A 19038-nucleotide genomic window follows, 5' to 3' on the forward strand; every position below is an offset into this window, starting at 1 on the left:
GCGGTCCGTGAGTTCGAGCCCCACGTCGGCGTCGGGCTCTGTGCTGACAGCTCGGAGCCTGGAGCCTGTTTCAGATTCTGTGTCTCCCTCTTTCTCTGACCCTCCCCCGTTCATGCTCTGCCTCTCTCTGCCTCAAAAATAAATAAATGTTAAAAAAAAAAAACCCAGAAAACATTAAGAGCTGCAAGAGAGAAAAAAAAATTACGTGTTATGCACCGAGGAACCAAATAAGGATATCAGAAACAAAAATAGATGAGAGCAGATTTCTAATTAAAACGATGTAAATGAGTGACATCAGTGAAAATGGCATAGTAAGGATTGCTAAAAAAAAAAAAAAAAAATCTCTTCCATAAAGTAATGAAAAAAGTGGCAAAAGAAAAAAAATCCTCCTGAATCAACTTTTTCAGAACTCTGGAAATTGACCAAAGGCTTGCAACCATCCTGGGTGCATTTATTCAAGACAATCGGCTGGATGTCAGTAGCAACAGTGAGCTTTGTGACATTTAGCATGCTGTAGTCCTATTCTCCTCTCTCCAACTCCATGGTAACCTTGAAATCTAATGGCCCAGAATGATGGTGAAAAGGGTAGCCTGGCAACCACTGGAGGGGGAAGGAACGACGTTAGAGAATCTTCAAAGCCACATTCTCAGATAACTCTCATTATTTGACCTGTCTGGTGGGAAGATCCTGTCTGGAGCATCCCTAGAAGATCTTACTTGTAAGGCTGTCTTCATTTTACCGGAGTCAGAATTTGCCCTGTGTTAAAAACAACAACAACAACTTTCTGCTTGAGGCAGTGGGAGGAGGGGTGCTCGTCAAAACAATTACAGGCAATTGTTTAATTTCATGACAGCCTGAGACAGTGCACATCAATCAGTTGGGGTGTAGGCAATAGATTAAACCCAAAAGCTTAAAAGACGAAACCAGGGAATGGGATGTCCCTACAGGCTTTGAAAATCTCCAGAATCTCCCTGGGAAGCTAGGATACCATGAACACGTATGCGTCTTCAGGAAAGACCTGAGAAGGCCCTGATGCTCACCTCTGACCGACCTTGAGGCCTTGTGGAGGCTAAGGTTGAGAGGGTTAGACTACCTGGTTGAGGGTAGAGGGACAGATTTCTGAAAGATTCCTAAACTCTACGGAAGCAGCACAATATCATGTAGGTAGACTGTGTTAGGCTCACCATCTATACTATAAACACTAAAGCAACCACTAACATAACAAAACAAAGAGTTATAGGTAATAAACCAACACAGAAGACCGAGTAGAATTCTAAATGATACTCAGTCCAAAAGAAGGCAGAGAAAGGAGAAAGGCATCCAAAGAACAGATTGGACTTATAGAAAACAGATGGAAAGATGATAGAGTTGAACCTAACAATATCACTATAACCATCTCCTTTGTTTTTTTTTTTCAGGGAAGTAAACCGAGGCACAGGGACAGAAAGGAGCTCGTCCTAAGTTACAGAGCCAGGAAGGAGTAGGGCCAGCCTTCAATTCAGCCTGTCGACCCGTGCTCATAACGTCACAAGGAATATGCCCCTGGCCCTAAGGATTCTGGAAACTTCTGTTCCCCAGCCAGATTCCCCAGTCAACGTGGACACGTAACTGGATGGGGCTGTAGAGATGACCTGTTCAACCCTTTCATTTTACATCTGGGGAAACTGTGGCCTAGAGAGGCAAAGGGGCTCACTGAAGTCACAGTCCAAAGTAGGGGCCCAGCTGGGATTGTGACCCAGCCACCAGCCCAGTTGTCTCTCCCCACCTCCAGCTGCCGGGGTCATCACCGCTGCTCCCAGTTCCTTTCCTGCCCCTCCCAACCTTCTGTGACAGCACCTGGCCCTTGATCCCCTCATGTCCCAGCAGACATTAATTACGAGCGCTCATGATTGTATTTTAATCATTTTGCAAATGCTCCCAGGTGTTTTCCAGCAGACATTTTTCTCGATTATTTTCCTCCATATAAACAGGTTCAAGAGTCATCAGTCTCCCATAATTGGAGAACACCGGGCTCCTCTGATATTGCTGCCTGCTGCCTTCTCAGAGGGCTTCTGGCCTTTGGAGTCGGGAAGCCCATTAGAGATCACTGATGCAGATTGGGGAAACTGAGGCCCAGAGGAGGAGGGGCTCCCTGAGGTCACCCTGCAGGGTAGAAGCTGAAGCGGAACCTGAACTCGGATCTCTAGCCTCCTGCACCTGCTCTGTCACCGCCGCCTCTTTGCCGAGCCTCGAGCGTGACGTTGAGATTCAGTTTCCAGGTGATGTCATGATGTCAAGGTCACCGAGCACAAAGTCATCTGATTTCCTTTTGAAACAGCTTCGTAAAACAAATGGTTCACCCTCGGAGGAAAATTCAATGGATACGAAAACAGAAAGAAACCAGAAGGCTTTAGGGAGGTCATGATCTCACCCTTCCCGAGTTCGAGCCCTGCATCTGAGTCTGTGCTGACAGCTCAGAGCCTGGAGCCTGTTTCAGATTCTGTGTCTCCCTCTCTCTCTGCGAGAAATAGTTGGGGGTATCCCTTCCTGCTCTCCTCCTGGATTCAACTGTCTCTGCAGCTCCTGACGCCCCAGGACAGGGACCAGGCCAGGTCTTAACAAAGGCGCCCACAGGTGGTCTGGGCCTGACTGCCCGCTGGAAACCGCCTGGACTCTGGCTGCCACCCAGACTGGCCTTCGGCTTCCTCACTTGGGTCTTGGGGGCCCACCCCACCTGGGCTGCAGCTCCAGAAGTGGGGCTTTTGCTGCCCTTCCAGCTCCTCTGCGCTTGCCTCCACTTCCCTCGGGGGCCCTGCTTCCCACAGCCAGACCTCCGAGATCAGCCGACCCGCCTGCCTCCGGCTCACTTCTCAACTTCACTCGTCCTCCCAGGCTTGTGCAACGTGGGGTAGTCATGGTGGGGAGGAGGGGACTAAGACGGGGTCTCCCCCACCCAGCAGCTCCTCTCCAACCTGCCGCCGCCCTGCCCTTTCCCTGCATGAGCCGTTTTCAGGGCACGCTATAGGACCTGGCCTGATGGAGCACATCTCGTTTTCCTCAGGCTCCTAGAATGGAAGAGGTGCGAGGGCAGCAGGGAGTCTCTGCAATGCGCCTTTACAGCCCTTGTGCCTGGAACAGCGCCCCTAGAGGCTTAACAAATAAGTGCTCGGCGATGTCTGCGCTGTGAATGACTGTGTACAGGCGGAGCTCCTGGTCCAGAGGAGGGGAGAGAGCAAACGCTCAAGTAGCCACGGTTACAGGGATGTCTAAGAAGGAGACAAGGGCGTGAAGGAGGAGGGAGACCTGGCCAGCGCTGACGCACACAACGCCGCGTTTGTACCGGGCTCTGAGACCGGAGCCGACGCTGGGCACGTCAGTCCCTGCCCCAGGAGCTCTCCTGCAACTGGAAGGAGACAGACAAGTCCCCAGGAAGCCTATCCGAGGGCTAAGCTCCAGAGCAGGATGCGCGGCGAGGCCTGCCGGAGGAGACGCCAGCCTCTATTGAGCTACTCAACTCCGTCCTTGGTGACGGCCGCTTGAGTTGGGTCTTCAGCACTTTGAGCCAAAGGATTCAAGCCGCTTTCACCAAAGAGGGAGTTGCCTAGCCTGCAGCACTGGGAAAGAGCGAGGCACAGCTGGATTCGGGGGCTCCGATGATTCCCCTGGGTCGCTCATTCTGTCTCAACATCTCCTTATTATACTTCTGCATGGGCGCGCCTTTCTCTTTGCTCTCTCTTTTTATGAGGCAGGGGAGGGGAAGGGAAGCAGAGGCGTAGCTTTCAACCTCGCTTCTAGGGACTCCCGGTGTAGAGAGACGCTCTCTCTCCGGGGGGTGGGGGTGGGGCGCATAGAAAGTCCCGGTCAAGGATTCTGATGGCCTGATTTCGCTCTCCTGCTCTCTTGGACCAATCACTAGTTCTTGGGTCCCTGGAGTGCTATGATTGGTCCAGCCAAGGCTCGTACCTTGTCAAAGGAGTGCGATAGAGTCACTGACTGATAACCTGGCCAGACTCTCAGGGCCCCGGGGGGTACAAAAGGCTTAGTTTTCTGGAGGAAGGCTGGTAGGAGAGATGGTCCTGAGAATAGAGGGGGAAACAGGCCGAAACAGTGTGCGTGCCAATTACAGCAAACAGCCTTGTTCCCCTGTATCGAGAAAGAGACCAGGTCTCAGAGAAACGAAGCAATCGCTGTAAATCAGCAGAGGGCAGAACAGGACCCTGAACCCTTCTCCGCTGGACACAGATGCCCTGTGCTTTTAACAGCCCAGCGACGGCGCTCCCCGCCGAGTCCGAGTCCGGCTTCTGTGGCATCTATCAGCTCCACCCCCTGAGTTCCAACCGGTTTAAGCTCATAATTCCTACCCACACAGGAAGATCCTCGAAGCTCAGGCACGCAGGCCCCTCGCAGGCCCCAGCACTTACAGATCTCATCCTTGTGATGGATTTAACTGGAGGCTCCCTTTCCTTCTGGATCACAGCGTGCGGAAAAACACCGCTCCTGGCAGTTTCTTGTCCACGGAGCACGGCTGAGGGGGGCACATCAAAGAGAGGAGAGGCCAGACTGATATTGCCAGAGGCGACATTAGCGGGGAGATAGAGAGAGCATTAAGGTGGCTGAAGGGTGATCTGTCTGACATATGAACGTACCCTCCAGTGAAGCACGGTGCTCAGATCGCTCAGACGAGCCTCCTCTTCTTCCGGGGTGGGGGTGGGGTTGGGGGCTTCCGGCCTGCCCATTTCATCTAAGGGGCTATTCATGGCCATACAGCTTGCTGGGGCTGGAGGGAGACTCTGGTCCCAACTTGTTCCCTTAACAGATGAGAAAACAGAGCCCAGAAGAGGCCCAGGTCCGTGCCCAAGCTCAAAGAGCAAGTTAGGCATCCGTTCCCATCGACTGAGGGTGTCTGTGCGCCAGGCCCGGGCCTGGACGCTTGCACATTACTTGTTTAATCCTGGTACGACAGCCCTGCAGGGTGGATGTCATTATCCCCATTTTCTCCGAGGCTCTGAGAGATTAAACGACGTGCTCAGGGACACAGAGCTGAGTTTCCAACTGTTTGGAATTAGCACCAAAGTCCAAGCCGTGGGCCATCGTGCAGGGCCCTCCGTCCGTGGGCTGTGTGCTCTGCTCTGTCACAGCGCGGCGTGATGCTGGGGCCCTGCTGGCCCTGTTTCCCAGGTCCCCTTGCGCCCCAGCCTCCAGGTAGCCCCGGACGCGGGAGGGTGGAGTGGAGAACCGAAAAGCAGGAGGGGGGAGAAGCTGTTTGCGTCCCCCTCTCTGCTCCTGGAAGAGGTTCTGGCTGCATCTGGTGGCCGCCAGTTCTGTGGCTCTTTGGCAGCTCTGGGAGGGGGGTCTGTGGTGACAGGGGTGGGGGCGGGGAGGAGGGTGGAGGGAAGGGATGGAGGTGGGGTGCAAAGCCGGGCTCACAGCGCCTCCCCCGCCAACCAGGCCCCAGGCCCTCTCATCATTCCCTTTTTACCGTTCCAGCCCTTGAACACATTTATAATCAGCTCCCTGCGTCAAATCCCCCCTGCAGCTCCTCGTGTAGTGTCTGCGTTCTCTAAATGAGCCTGAATCATACAGCCTTTGGCATCAGTAGTGACGTCGGGAACAAAACCTTCACTGACAGGGCTTGAGGCCGGGCTGTCTGCCTGATGAGGCTGGAGCGCGGTGGGCGAGGATGAGGACCTCGATGCCAGGGGGCAGGGGGACCGCAGCATTCGCCCCTGAAATGCCCCTGTGGCTGGCTGCTTTGTCAGACCAGCGGCTGCTGCACTGGTGGCCTCTGTTACAAGGCAGAGGAGTGTGGGGGCTACTTAGGACACGGCCGGACCCTTTGCAGAAGGCCAATGACAAGTGCAGTGTTTCAACTCCCCGCGCTGGAAAACCAGAGGCCTTCCTTCTCTGGTGACCCTAAAGGAAGCTTTGGTTTTGTGGCCAGGAGGCGGACACAAATGGTCGTATCTAAAATGCCATCTTCGAGTTGAACTCAACTGTCCTGCACTTGAAAGTGAAGGCATTGACGGGGAAAGGAGGCACCGCCCAAGAATGAGGTTCAAGGCTCGCGGGCCTCTCTGAACTTTGGCAGCTGCCTTCAGGACACGTGTGTGCCGCACGCCGTCCACTTTTTAGCAACTGGCACGGCTGAGCGGGGCTCCGAGCCAGAAGGGGTTCCCGTCTCCGGGGCCGGCTGCCCTGACACCTGGGCCTCAGGACCCAGGCTGTCCGGCGGCACCCGACTCCGTGCAGGTGGGGACGCTGCGTGGGGCCAGCCCCGGGCCCTGATGGGAGCCTCGCGCACCAGCCTCTTTTGCAAAGAGCTGTTGGCTTTTCACTGGGACCTGGTAGAGGTGGGATGGCTGACCTGGGGCTGCCACACGACGGGGAACCCCGGAGGGGCCCATCTAGCCCTGGGGCGGTACCGTGCAGCGTCCAGCCGGGGCCAGGCAGCAGGGGCATCTGTAAACTAGGGCTCCAGCGCATCCTGGAGGCAGGCGACTTGCAGGAACAGGTGGCGACTCTCCCAGCACCCTGGCCACTTGCATCACCGCCTTGCCTTCAACCCACACGACTGGCCTCGTGTGACACTTCCCATCACCCGCTGTCCAGACATACCTTGGAGACGTCACGGGGTCCGTCCCCAACCGCCACCAGAGAGCAAGTTCAGTGATTCTCTTGGTGTTTCAGTGAATTAGGAGAGTCATGTTTACATGATACTCGAGTCTCTGCGTGTGTGACAGCATTAACATCTAGAAACACCATGTATTTACCTTAATTAAAAAAATACGTCATTGCTAAAGAACGCCCACCGTCATCTGAGCTGTCGGTAAGTCATAATCTGACTTGCTTTTCGAGGGTCTCGCCTCGATGCTGATGGCTGCTGATGGCTGGGGGTGGTGGGTGCTGAAGGCTGGGGCGGCGGGGGCCGGTTCTTCAAAATAAGACAACAGTGAAATTTATCTCATTGATGGGCTCTTCCCTACACTTGAACACTGAGAGGCCACTGTAGGGTAATAAATTGGCCTAATTTCAAGATGATTGTATCTCAGCGAACAGGGAGGGCTGAGGAGATGGGGGGCGGTGGGGGGAGGAAGTGGGGGGGGGAGATGGGGGAAGGGCTGGTCCCGGGAGCAGTCAGCACACACGTCTATCGGTTAAGTTCACCGCCTTCTGTGGGCGTGGTCTGTGGCACCCCAAACCGTTTCAATAATAACATCAAAGATCAATGATCACAGATCCCCATAACAAATATTATAATAATGGGAAGCTTTGAAATATCGTGAGAATTACCAAAATGTGACCCAGAGTGAGCAAATGCTGTTGGAAAATGGTGCCGACACACTTGTTCAGGGCCGGGTTTCCACAAACCTTTAGTTGGTAAAAAAAAAAAAACCTCATCATCTGCAAAGCTCAATAAAGCAACGAAACCAGGTATTTGTTCCCTGCGGCTGCTGTAACAGATCCTCACAAATTTGGTGGCCATGCTCTCACTAAAGGCGTTGGGGGAGAGCCTTCCCTGCCTCCTACAGTTATGGATGCTTCCGGGACCTGTGGAACCTTCCAGTCTCCAGCTTTCGCCCCCTCCCCACAGGACCCTCTGCACCCGTCCCTGGGTCTTCTCTTCTGTCTCTCATAGGGACACACAGGGACATTGTCATTGGATTCAAGGTCCACCCTAATGCAAGGTGATGTCATCTTGACATCCTTACTTACATCTGCAAAGACCTCTTTTCCAGGTAAGGTCACATTCTGAGGTTCTGCGTGGATATATCTTTGAGGGGGGCCACAGGAAAGGGACCCTTCAATCCATTGCCCCAGCTGACGCGATGGCACCGGCTCAAGTGACCCGTGCGGCACTCCAGAGTGACCCAATGACAGGAAGGAAAGAGCAGCCTTCCCGGGGGCAGGCCTTCAAGCGGTTCATCTCTTTGTCCGCTTAGCCCGGATGCGGAAATGGCCAGAGGCAAAGATCCGCCCCATACACAGGCAGTGACAAGTTTGGCTAAATGATAGAGGGCTTTGAGAGAACCAGCTGGAAGGGTTGCTGACAGGCAGGAAGGCGAGGAAGTGTGTGGACGGGCCTCTCCGCACTGCCTACAGGGTGAGGACATTAGGGACCCGCACGGATGCTCACTGACTGCACAGGAAGTGGCTCTGGGGGCCCCTGCAGCAGCCACGGGCCGTCAGCCACAGCGGCTCGTGGGCACAGGCTCTAGGGGACCTGGGGTGGGTCTGGCAGTGGAGGCCGAGGCGGCCCCAGAAGCAGCGTCTCCCCCAGCCAGGGCCCCTCCCTGTACTGCACTTGGCTCAGCAGCCCCTGCGGGAACTAACCTCTGTGTTGTCTCTGCTTCCCTTTGGCGCCTGTGGCCCTTCCAAAGCTTTTGCAACTGGTTCCTTCTTTCTTTTTTAATGTTTTATTTTATTTTTGAGAGCGTGCAAGCAGGGGAGGGGCAGAGGCGGGGGGTGGGGACAGAAGATCCGAAGAGGGCTTCCTCTGAGCTGCTGACACCAGTGAGCCCGATGTGGGGCTCGAACTCACGAACTGTGAGATCACAACCTGAGCCGAAGTTGGACTCTCAACCCGACTGAGCCATCCAGGCGTCCCACACTGGTTCCTTTTATCAAAGTCCTCTGCGTGAAACACCTGCTGTGGTGTCTGCGAGACCAACGGTGGCCCTGGCCTTCAGGGGTCTCGGGACCTGTACTACATGGGGTGGGCTTCCTCATGGCTTCAGCAGAGCACCTGTGGCTTGTCTGGGCCACCCCCCACCCCCCACCCCAGAGGAACGCTGGCCCATCACTGTTCCCACCTGCCACCTTGTAGACACGGCCCCTTCCAAATCATGAAAGTGGACCTCCCAGGACAGGAGAGAGAGACAGAGACAGAGGGCGATGGTATTATGACACAGCATTCAATGCCCCATCCAGACGCAGGATCGAATTCACAAGTTCATCGAATGCCAGAGCCAGACCTCCCCCGCCCCCATCCTAGCCCGTCCCAGTTCTGAGTTCTGAAGACAAAGCCCATAGACGTTAGGTGAGCTCTTCAAGGCCACAGGCCAGGGAGTGCCAGCTGGGGACAAGAGCCTGGGGCTCCAGACTCCTATCCTGGGCACCACACACCGGTCCATCTCAGGCGGGCACAGACGTAGCCCAGACAGCGTCTGGCATTGTGATACATAACGTGTGTATCTCCCGTGCGGTGTGATGCCTAGTTCGATTTCAATGACTAACAAGGGAAAGATGACATCGCCATCCGGGCGATAAAGAACGGCTCCTGACGTGAGGCATAGCTCCTTCCACCCCAAGCTCCCGCCAGCACCTGCAGTCGCCACAAGGGTGATTACATTTTACATAGTTTTCTTTTTTAATACTTCAATAAATATTGCCTGTGAAAATCAATTGGCATTTTCTGTACTTAATGCGTAATAACTGGTCTTATAAATTTAAATTATCCCTATAAATCTAAATTAAATGCCCAGGTTTCAGTGTATTTAGGACACTTAATTAATAAAGCGCTAGCACATAACCGCTACTAATCTGTTTACTTCGAGCCGGCTTTCACTTTCGAAGCACGTCGTTCTCCCCGGCGTGGGGGTGGGAGGGAGGAGCAGTTTGCCCCTGGCGGTGGGCACTGCCCGCCTTCACGGTGCCCTCCAGGGCTCCCTACCTGGGTCTCCACGTGTCCAGCTGCTTCCTGCTTCTGGGTCACCTCCCTGCCAGCACCCAAGGACGAAGTGGCCAGAGCCGCGTGCAGACAGAAGAACCCTGGGCAGGAATCAGGAGGCCTGGCTCAACTACGAATGTGCCGGGTGGCCGTTAAGTTGCTTGCCCTCTCGGGGCCTCAGTTTCCCCTTCTACATAATAAGGAAAAGACTGGATTACCGTGGAGGGCCTTCTCTGCGCCCCTGGGGAGCAAATTACCTCTAAGAAGAGGTCAGCCTGCTCCCCCCCACCCTCAGTTCGTGTACATGTCATGTAAATATCAGCTGCTGTGCCTCCCCCAGGATGGCTTCTCTCCTTTAGTTTCTCAAATGGTTGTCAAAACTGGATAAAAAGATTTGGAGGAAGCGGTATGAAACCCACGGGGATATAGTAGAGCTGAAATAGCAGTAATCAGTGACTGTGTCTTTCCCTGGTCTCACTCTGTGCCCCCACCTGTTGGCTCCGGGACCCCCTACCTCTGCTCCCACTTTGGACGGCCCACAGCCCAGGGCTCTGCGTGACAGTGTCTCTGAGCATCCGGGAGAAGGAAGGGCGCACCTCCGGGGTGGAATGTAGCACCCGACAAAGCCGAGAGACCCCCCCTCCCCGCCTTGTGCTGCCATCCCCAAATTCCGTGGCAGAAACTGGCACAGCCTGTCTTCAGGGTCTTGGCACCCCCACGGTCCCAGAATCTTCCTTGAGAGTCAAGTCTGTGCCCCCACCCCTCCCAAAGGACTCTGTCTCCAGGAGGCTCCTAGAAGACATCCCGGCAGTGAGCCTGGGGAGGTTCCTTACTCTGAAGAGGGCAGAAAGCAAAGGGTCACCAGGCCACTTGTGATCCGACTCCAGGAAGAGGCTGAAATGAGGCCAGATTGGCATCTCGGCTGTGACTGTGGGAGCACTGTGGCCTGGGGACCCCCGGGGTATGCACGGAGCCAGCCAAGGGGACCTTGGGAGGTCTGACGGTGGTCCCCCACGGCAAGGCACTGGGGACAGCGATAGGAAGTGTGTGTCCTAGGGGGCACCGTGGAAAGGCCATCCTGAGACCATGGAGAAACAGCCGGGACCGGGTGGGGCCCTTCTAGGACGTGAACAGCACTGGAATAGCTGGGGCTCGAACAGCTTCTCTGTGCTTCTGCTGGTGCCCAGGCTGCAGCTCTGGTTGTCAGCCAGACAACCCACCCCAGCCCCTTCACCCATCTGAGTCATCCCCATCCGCCTCCACCCCGAGTTTGCCCCGACAAGGTCTGTTTCTGCAGACCTTGCTGCTTCTAGGAACCACCATGCCTGCCTCGAGTGACCCAAAGCCTTCTAACTGGTCCCCAGCCCACCCTCCTCACCGCCCCTCCCCCAGCCTACCCTCCTGGCCACCCTTCCCCCAAACCACTCTCCCCACCTTCCCAGATCAATTCTCCACCCAGCTCACCCTCCTCCCCCACCCTTCCCCACCAGCCCACCCCACAAGCAGCGGGATTATGATCTTTCTAAAATGGACCACCTGCAGAAACTCTCCCTGGCCTTCCATCCCCAAGGTCTCTCACCGGACTCAGGGTCAAGGTAGAATCCCTTCATGTGACCCTAAAGATCCCTGGGGATCCAGCCCCCACTGCTTGTTCTGTCTTCTCAATTCTTGGTCACCCCCCATCCTGCACGACCTACCTGGGTCATACGGACCCACCTGCCGTCCCGCCAATGTGTGTCGGGTCACTTGTTCTCTCTTGGGCTTTTGCAGAAGCTCTTCGCTCTGCCCCAAGAGCCCCTCCTCCTTTACTGACCACTGCCCCTGGGGCTCCTGGGGCTCCACAGGGTGTCCTCCTTTCAGGGAGGCCTGCCCTGACCTCCCCACACTGCTCGGGGCTCCTTTTGTGCCCCCACATCCCCCGGCACCAGCAACTGCCCTGTGGATGTAAACACAGTTGTGCATGGATCCAGAACAGATCCCTGTTCTGTCGGTGACTAGCTGGGTGGCCTTGGGCAAGTCACTTAACATGCGAACGGTAGTTTTTCTTCATTTATTCCGTGGAGTTAACAGACCCTACCTTGTAGGTACGTTTCATGAGGCAGGGATTGTGTCTGTCTTGCTCGTTGTGGCACCAGCACAATACTAACAATTGCTGACGTTTATCAAGAACTCACTTAGCTGTGCCAGGAATCAAGGACAGCACTTTGCATGGACTCTCTACTTCCATCCTTACCAACACACTGTGAGATAAATAACATTGTTACCGAATCATAGAGGTGAGAAAACGGAGGCACAGAGAGGTTAAGTCGCTTGCCCCGGGACACACAGCCGGCAGTGGCACAGATGGACTGTGAACCCCGGCCGTCAGATTTCCTCGTGTGCCCACCTAACCAGGGTGCCCTGCTGCCCGGCACGCAGTGGGTGCTCACTAAATAGTTGTTGGGTAGTGGACGAACACAGCACGACTTGCTCAAGGACACACGGGCTCTTGGCCCAGCTTCTACTTCTGTTGCCTCAAGATTTCGGGGAAATGCTGGGTCACCGACGAGGCGGGGGGAGCCCCTGAGCTTGTACCCTCCCCCACCCCCGGGAAGGCCCCACCTCTGGCACCCTCAGGCTCCTGGACCCAGAGCTGGGCAGGTTTCTGGACACCCTCTCAGGACCTTCTGTGATGAAGGTAATGTATTTGCTTGTATGTCAGCTTCGGCTAATTTTTGACTTTTCCAGCTTGCTTTAGCTGTGTCTATTTTTATCTGTTTAAAGTAACAGATGCACTCTTTCCCCAACAGAGTGGGAGAGACTGTAAAAGCCAGTGACTGTAGCCAGAGGTCCTTGATTCTATGAATGGGGCCATTCTCTCCTGAGGAAGACAGGAGAAGGGGCGTCCCATCGCTCTGGCCACAATTGTTGGGTGGGGAGGGGCTTCAGGGAGACTGTCCCCTTTCCAGGTGTGGGGGCAGCTGAGCATGTGGGCAGGCACTGGGTGTGGGGCCTGAATCTAGGTGTGATGAGCAGAGGCAGAGGATTCTGGAGGTGAGGGCAGGACCGCGTCTGAGCAGAGGGAGAAGGCGGGGGGGGGGGGGGGGGGGGGCGGAACCTCGAGGAGCAACTGAAGGGTTTTGGAGGAGGGCCACCTTGTAGAAAGGCCACCCGTGCACCCTGCCCTCAGTCTCCACCCCCTCAGAGAGAAGAGCCCCGATCTTCTCCATGGGCTCTCGGGACCAGCAGGTGAGGGCTAGCCTACGTCCCACAGGTCAGCTGGGAGCTGCTTTCTTGTCTGTCCCTTCATCCTTATGGATGACGGTTGTTATTTTTAAATTCGGAAGGAACATTGCGACCATAGCTGTGGGCGAAGAAGGAACACCCGCCCACGAATGACCCAAACCCCAGCCACCTGGACCAATCATTTCCATCTTGGGGCCTCAGTTTCCTTGTCCGTAAAATGGGACTTGTAGAGTCAAGGCTCTAAAGCCCTTTCCGGTGCAGACATCAAGGTTCCTTCTGGTTCCACCTGGTCTCAGCCACCTTCGTGGGTCACCGTGAGGTCCGTGTGCAGAAGGAGTCAGTTCATCAGGAATTCACCATCTTCTTCAGTCCTCACAACAGTCCTTCCAGGGGGTGTCCCTGTGACCCCCTCCCCCCAGCCCCACTCCAGACGAGGAGAGACCCAGCGTCACTCAGATGGCGAGGTGTTTAAACCAGGCTGGAGCCGCTCCGGAGCCCAGGCTTCACCACCCTCTACCCAGAAGCTGTGAGGCTTGGAGCAGGTGGCCACACCTCTCTGTGCCTCAGCCTCCCATCCGGGAAAAAAAGGCTAGTGCTTCCCTGGAGGGGCCGATGTGCAGAGGAAACAGGTCAGCGCGGGTCAGGTGTCGGACTAGGCACTGAGTATACAGTTAGTGCTCGTTATGCTGTCTGGAGGCGGGCTAAGACTCCTCGTCTCAGCTGGAGGACGATGGCGAGAGGGCCCGCGGAGAGAACTGGAACCCGTGCGGTAAGTGATCAGTGGGGAGACGGCTCCTTCCCGCCCTCGCTCTCCAAGCCCCAGGTCCCAACCCCTGTGCCGAATTTCTTGGAGAAAAGCAGCACGAACGCGATGTGTAAGTCAGTCGGAGCCTCTGATCCCGATGAGTGAAAGGAAAGGCCTCTCCCAGAGTCACTCAGAAACCCCCCGGCCAAGTGCAGGTGCAAGGTCCCTGCCTTCCATGTGCAAGCCAGGCCCCGTCTGGCCACCAGTCCTCCTTGCCACCTGTCGCTCGGCTTGCCTCGGGTCGGCCGCGCGGAACTCACCACCGGGGATACAATAGCGAGTAATCCGCCTGTGCCCCGGCCATCGTGCTTTCCCGAAGCAGCTCAGAGTCTCGTGGGGGGAACACAGCTATCTAAGAGTCACAGAAACAAATTGGGAATCAGGATGTGACACATTCCGTGGAGAAGGGCAGTGTGATGGGTCTGCATCTGTGTCTGTGCATGGGCACACGAGTGTGTGAATGTGTGTGTGGGGGGGTGTGCATGTGTTAACTTGGGTGAAGCTCTTTGCTGACTGAGCTCAAAGACTCAGGGGCTGTCGGTGTGAACAGACCTCCTCGCTTTACGGCTCCCTCCTACGAGGGCCAGTGGAGTAAGTTACCCAGGTGACCGGTAACCCCAAGGACACTTGCGTACTCATGCTCGCATGGCAACGGGTCAATGAACCTGTTCTAGCTTGTGCTTCTGAGACGATATGGCCCCCTCTTCCCCTTGTGAGGACGGGGCTGAGCTCTCTGCCTCTCTGCTGTCTGTGCATCCCTCACACTGATGTCTGCTCAGCGAGTGCCCATCTCCTGCAGGGTCCCCGGTGCTGCCCGGAGGGGGGAGCTGAGCAGGGCTGGTGGGCACTGAGCCCTCGCTGTGGCCCTCCCACCTCCTTCCCCACAGCTGGCTTGTCCCACCCACAAACCTCCCGATTTCACCGTGCAGGGGTCTCGCAGAGACCTGGGAATCCATTAGAGTCCTGATAAATGAACACACAGAGAAAACACGGCCCGTGTCCCTCCTGTTTCTCTGTTATCGATCGACGCGCGACTCCCTCTTTCCTATCATCTCAAATCTCCACCCATCCATCTCCTCCTTCCGCCCTCCCTCCTGGACCCGAGTGTTCAATTCCTTTAAAAAACAGAGCAATGACTGAAGAGCCAACACTGGAGAAAACATCGCCTGCCCCCAAGCTGGGCAGGGGGCGCTGAGCGGCTCAGATCAGCCGGGCGGTGGGGCAGCGGGAGGACTGAGCCGGTGGGCAGGCGGCACCCTCACAGCAGAGGACCCAGCCTGGGCCTGCAGTGCGCACGTCACTCCTCGCCAGTTCCTTCCCCTCCTGTGCCTTAGCTTCTCTGGTGGGAAATGGAGACAGAATATTGACACCACCTCTTAGGGGCGCAATAAAGAGGAAATACATCCATTTGGATAACCCGAGGGCTAAGTGCGCAGGACGCACAAAATGGGCTTAGCTGCCACCACCACCATCATCGTCATCTTACTGAGCCTTCACCTGTCTGCCGGGACAGGTGTTAATGTTTCCATTTCATGGACGGGGACACTGAGTCTCAGAGGGGACCCCCTTGCTCCAAGTCCTGCCTCTCGAAGCCTGTGAGGACAGCTTGCACGTAGGCATAGAGAGGATGTTTCCTGGGAGCTCCCTCTGTGCCAGGTGCTGCACTCGGCCCTCGGGAAGCCTGTCGCGGGCTACCGCTGCCACGTCACTGGAGGGAGGGGCTATTCCTGATTGTTCTGAGTTAGAGATGTGCAGGTAGGACTTGCAGAGGAACCACCTGCTCAGGGGCCCAGGAGAGCCAAGGCTTGAACCCAGACCTGCCTGATTTCAGACCCCGGGGCGTTAGCCAGCCGTTCATCAATCAACTCACGTGTTCAGCTGGGACTTTTTGCACACCGACCCTGTGCGGGCACTCTGCTGGGCAAGAGGACCCCTGTGAACAGGATGGACCCAGTCCCCTGCAGGTGGGACTAGCATTCCGGTGCAGGGAAAAGGAACAAACATCCGACTGTGGAGCACCAGGGGCGCCAAGGGCCGTGACGAAAGTAAAGCAGGGTTAGGGGGCAGAGAGCAGAAGGGCGTCAGGGCACTGAGATGTCTGCAGATTGAAGACAAGCATGCATTTTCATTAGGAGGGATCTGAAGAGACCGACTGTCCCCACGCTGCCTGACTTTAACTCAGGGTTTATGTGTCTTCTTTCTGGAGTCAAGCGACTCAGCCCACGGCACCCAGAGACTGTGGGAAGGAGGGGATGTCCAACCAGCCCCCTCCCCGGGGCAGTGCGGAGTCTATTACACAACGAGATCCCCCATCGGGGCTGATTGATGTCACCATGAACCACTCTCCGGGGACCATTGTCTAGAGGGGGAGAAGGACACATGGATGCACCCTAAGCAAGGGGGAGACTGATGCTTTCACAGAGGGACTCTGCCCTGGGATGGGGCTCTGGGAGCAGAGATCAGGAAAGCCTTCCCAGAGCAGGTGACACTTGGTGTGGCCCTTGAACCAAGAGCGTACTTTCCCTGATGGAAACACCGTGGGGCAGGGAGGCCACTCTGAGAAGAGGACACAGCAGGTGCATCATTGAAGCTCAGGGTCAGGAGCACAGGTGCCAGAGTCAGCAGTTGAGGTGACATCTGGTGGTCGGTGCTGGGTGACACCTCATCCGTAGACCCCGATGGCCCCGCCCAGAAGGTGCGTGGGGACTGAGGGAGTTAGCCCACCGCGTGCCCTTCCAGGTGCCCGGAGCCAGTGCTCGGTGACATTAGTGATCCAGGGGACAGAGCCCAGAGGCGGTGGGTAGGATGACGGCAGGTGCAGGGAGGGCACAGGCTCTGAGCCCAGATGCCAGTGGCCCTGACTGGGCTCTAGTCCCCCTCGCTGGGCCCCAGCTTCCCATCTGTAAGTGGGGGGCGGGGTGGGGGTCAGGCCCACCTTGCAGGGCTGCCGGAAGCATCGGTGACAAACCGGCAAAACACCGGAGCTCAGGGCAGGCGTCCACGTGGTTCGAGGGCTCGGCAGCAGGCAGATCCATGGGATACGAGGGGTTTGGGGATTAGCAACAGGGAGGTGATAATAGAGGTTGTCAAGGGAGAGTTTCTTTACCCTGGCAGGCCAAGGCAAAATCAGAAAGGCCTCCAGGAAAGTCTCTGCTCTACATGCTGCCTTAGGCTCCCGAGGTGGGGACGAATGCTAGTCCCCCCGGTGTCTTAAGGAAGGACACGCGTGCATAACCAAAGCCTGGGGGACGAGAGTCTGAGTTTTCTCACTTCCTCAGCTCCACGAGGCACAATCGGTTCCATGTTACAGGTGAGGAAACAGAGGCTCAGAGAAGGAAGTCACCTGCCAGAAGTCACACGGTCCAGGTTTGATCCAACCGGTTTTGTAAGGCTGCCTGAACGGGGCAGACTTTTGGGTTTCTACCTCTTGGAATCCAGTGAAACATTTGGTTAAGCATCCGACTTCGGCACACGTCGTGATCTCACGGTTCATGGGTTCAGGCCCCGTGTCAGGCTCCACACTGATAGTGCTGAGCCTGCTTGGGATTCTCTCCCTCTCTCTCTCTGCCCCTCCCCGACTTCTGCTTTCTCTCTCTCTTTCAAAAAAAATAAACTTAAAAAAAAACTGTATACAGATATAGAATCTGAAGTTCAGAGAGGCCTAGTGAACTGCTTGAGGCTGCACAGCGGGTGAGGCACAGAGTCCCGCTCACATCCTGCCCACCCGAGTTTCGGGCCACTGACCCATGACTTCTTAGGCGGCTTTCCCTGGCTTTAGCCACACTCGTGGGTGTTAGTGAGTCATGAACGGTGGGTCAGGGGCCAGCGGCCTTCCAGCCTGCTTCCTGCCCGATGTTTCCATGATTCCCATCCATAAAGACTCACCGACTAACGTACGTTCTCTCACTTAACCCTCCTTAGTACCCTTCATGGCGGGAGAGGTGAGGCCCACGACAGAGGTATGGAAACTGTGGCTCAGAGAGAGCAGACATGTAGGCTCAGGTTTTGGAGTCACTGGGATTTGAACAAGTTGCTGTGGTCGCAGAGCCAAAGTGGAGCCACCTCGTCCTGCCCCCCACCTTGCTGAGACCCCGCTAACCTGCCACCTGCACAGCGCGTGTCTCAGTTCGGCCGGATCATAAGTGCTGCCCAAGTTCACCAGGTCCCACCCGCCCCGCCCCCACGGTTCACCTTGAATGCAGGGAGCCTCCTGTTCCTTTGTGGGATCTGAGGACGTGGCCGGGAGCCCACAGGACTCACGCGCGGGTTCTGGCTACAGCCCCGTGGGTTGGTATTATCAAACTTAATATCATGCTCAATTTGATCTCCATGATTTCCAAGCTCAGCAAAGCCGATTTTTCCTCATTAATCTGCATTTATACTTAAAGGCAGTGCACCAAAGTTCAACCCTTTTTGACTTCGTTGAATGAACACGGAAAGGTCAGAAGACTTTTTCACAATCAGAAAGCATCTCCTTCTCGCTGGCTCTCCTCCCTCCTCTTAGCCGTCCTCCCGCCCCTCCACATCCTGCTGCTCTGGTCCTACTCACCACGGCTCTGTCCCCACGCCTGGGGTCAGGAAGGGCACGTTGCCGCTGGCGATGAAGGGAAAGATGCAGAACGGCTTCGCGGTGGAGAGCCAGCCTGGGTCACACAGATCCAGACGTGAGCTCACGCTTTCCTGCGTCCTCCAGAGCAGGAAACAGCCAATCTCTGAGCCTTGACTTGAACCTGTGCAAAATAACGGTAAGAACTGTACCGCTTCACAGGGCAGCTATCAGGATTCAAAGAGAAAATACACTTGGGGAACTTCTCACTGGGCTTGGCGTGAGGGAACTGACCGGTCAGCTGTGTTGAACAAACTGTCACTTGGGGTGCTAAAGGCCTCTCCACCGGGCATCTGGAGGCGAGGCTTCTACGTCCGCCTTGGCCCTGACCATGAGTGAGGTACCTAGCTCTCGGGCAAGGTTGGGGGTGGGGGTGGGGGGTGGCGTCTGGTTTTTCAGCCAGGCAATCAGGGGATAAGATTGAGCCCAATCAGAGTCCAGACAGAGTGGAGCTGTCCCAGTGGAAGGACCATGGGGAGTCAGTCATGGGATCAGTGGGGGAAACTGACATCTTCAGACTCGCTCATTAGTAAGTGACAGGCCACAGTCTCTTGGCCAGTTCTGGTCTCAGTTCCACCCCTGGACTCGGGGACCATGGGAGCTGATAAGGCCCCAAGAAAGTACTTTGACCCGAACGAAGATGAACATGTAACGTGTCAATATGTATGGGATGCAACGGAAACAACTAGAGGGAACTGAACAGCACTGAACGCCGACGTGAGACACGAAGGGAGGTTTCAAATAAATGACCTCACA

General features: G+C 55.9%; 1 long non-coding RNA gene across 1 annotated transcript; it reads left to right on the forward strand.

Annotated features, from left to right (window-relative positions):
- The first annotated feature begins 639 nt into the window (after positions 1-639).
- LOC122227964 lies at positions 640-1623 on the forward strand. The gene is made up of 2 exons (XR_006206302.1): positions 640-718; positions 1419-1623. It is a non-coding gene; the product is annotated as an uncharacterized LOC122227964 (long non-coding RNA).
- The last annotated feature ends 17415 nt before the right edge of the window (positions 1624-19038 follow it).

This window comes from Panthera leo, chromosome C1 (assembly GCF_018350215.1).
Source record: "Panthera leo isolate Ple1 chromosome C1, P.leo_Ple1_pat1.1, whole genome shotgun sequence".
Lineage (NCBI taxonomy): Eukaryota > Metazoa > Chordata > Mammalia > Carnivora > Felidae > Panthera > Panthera leo.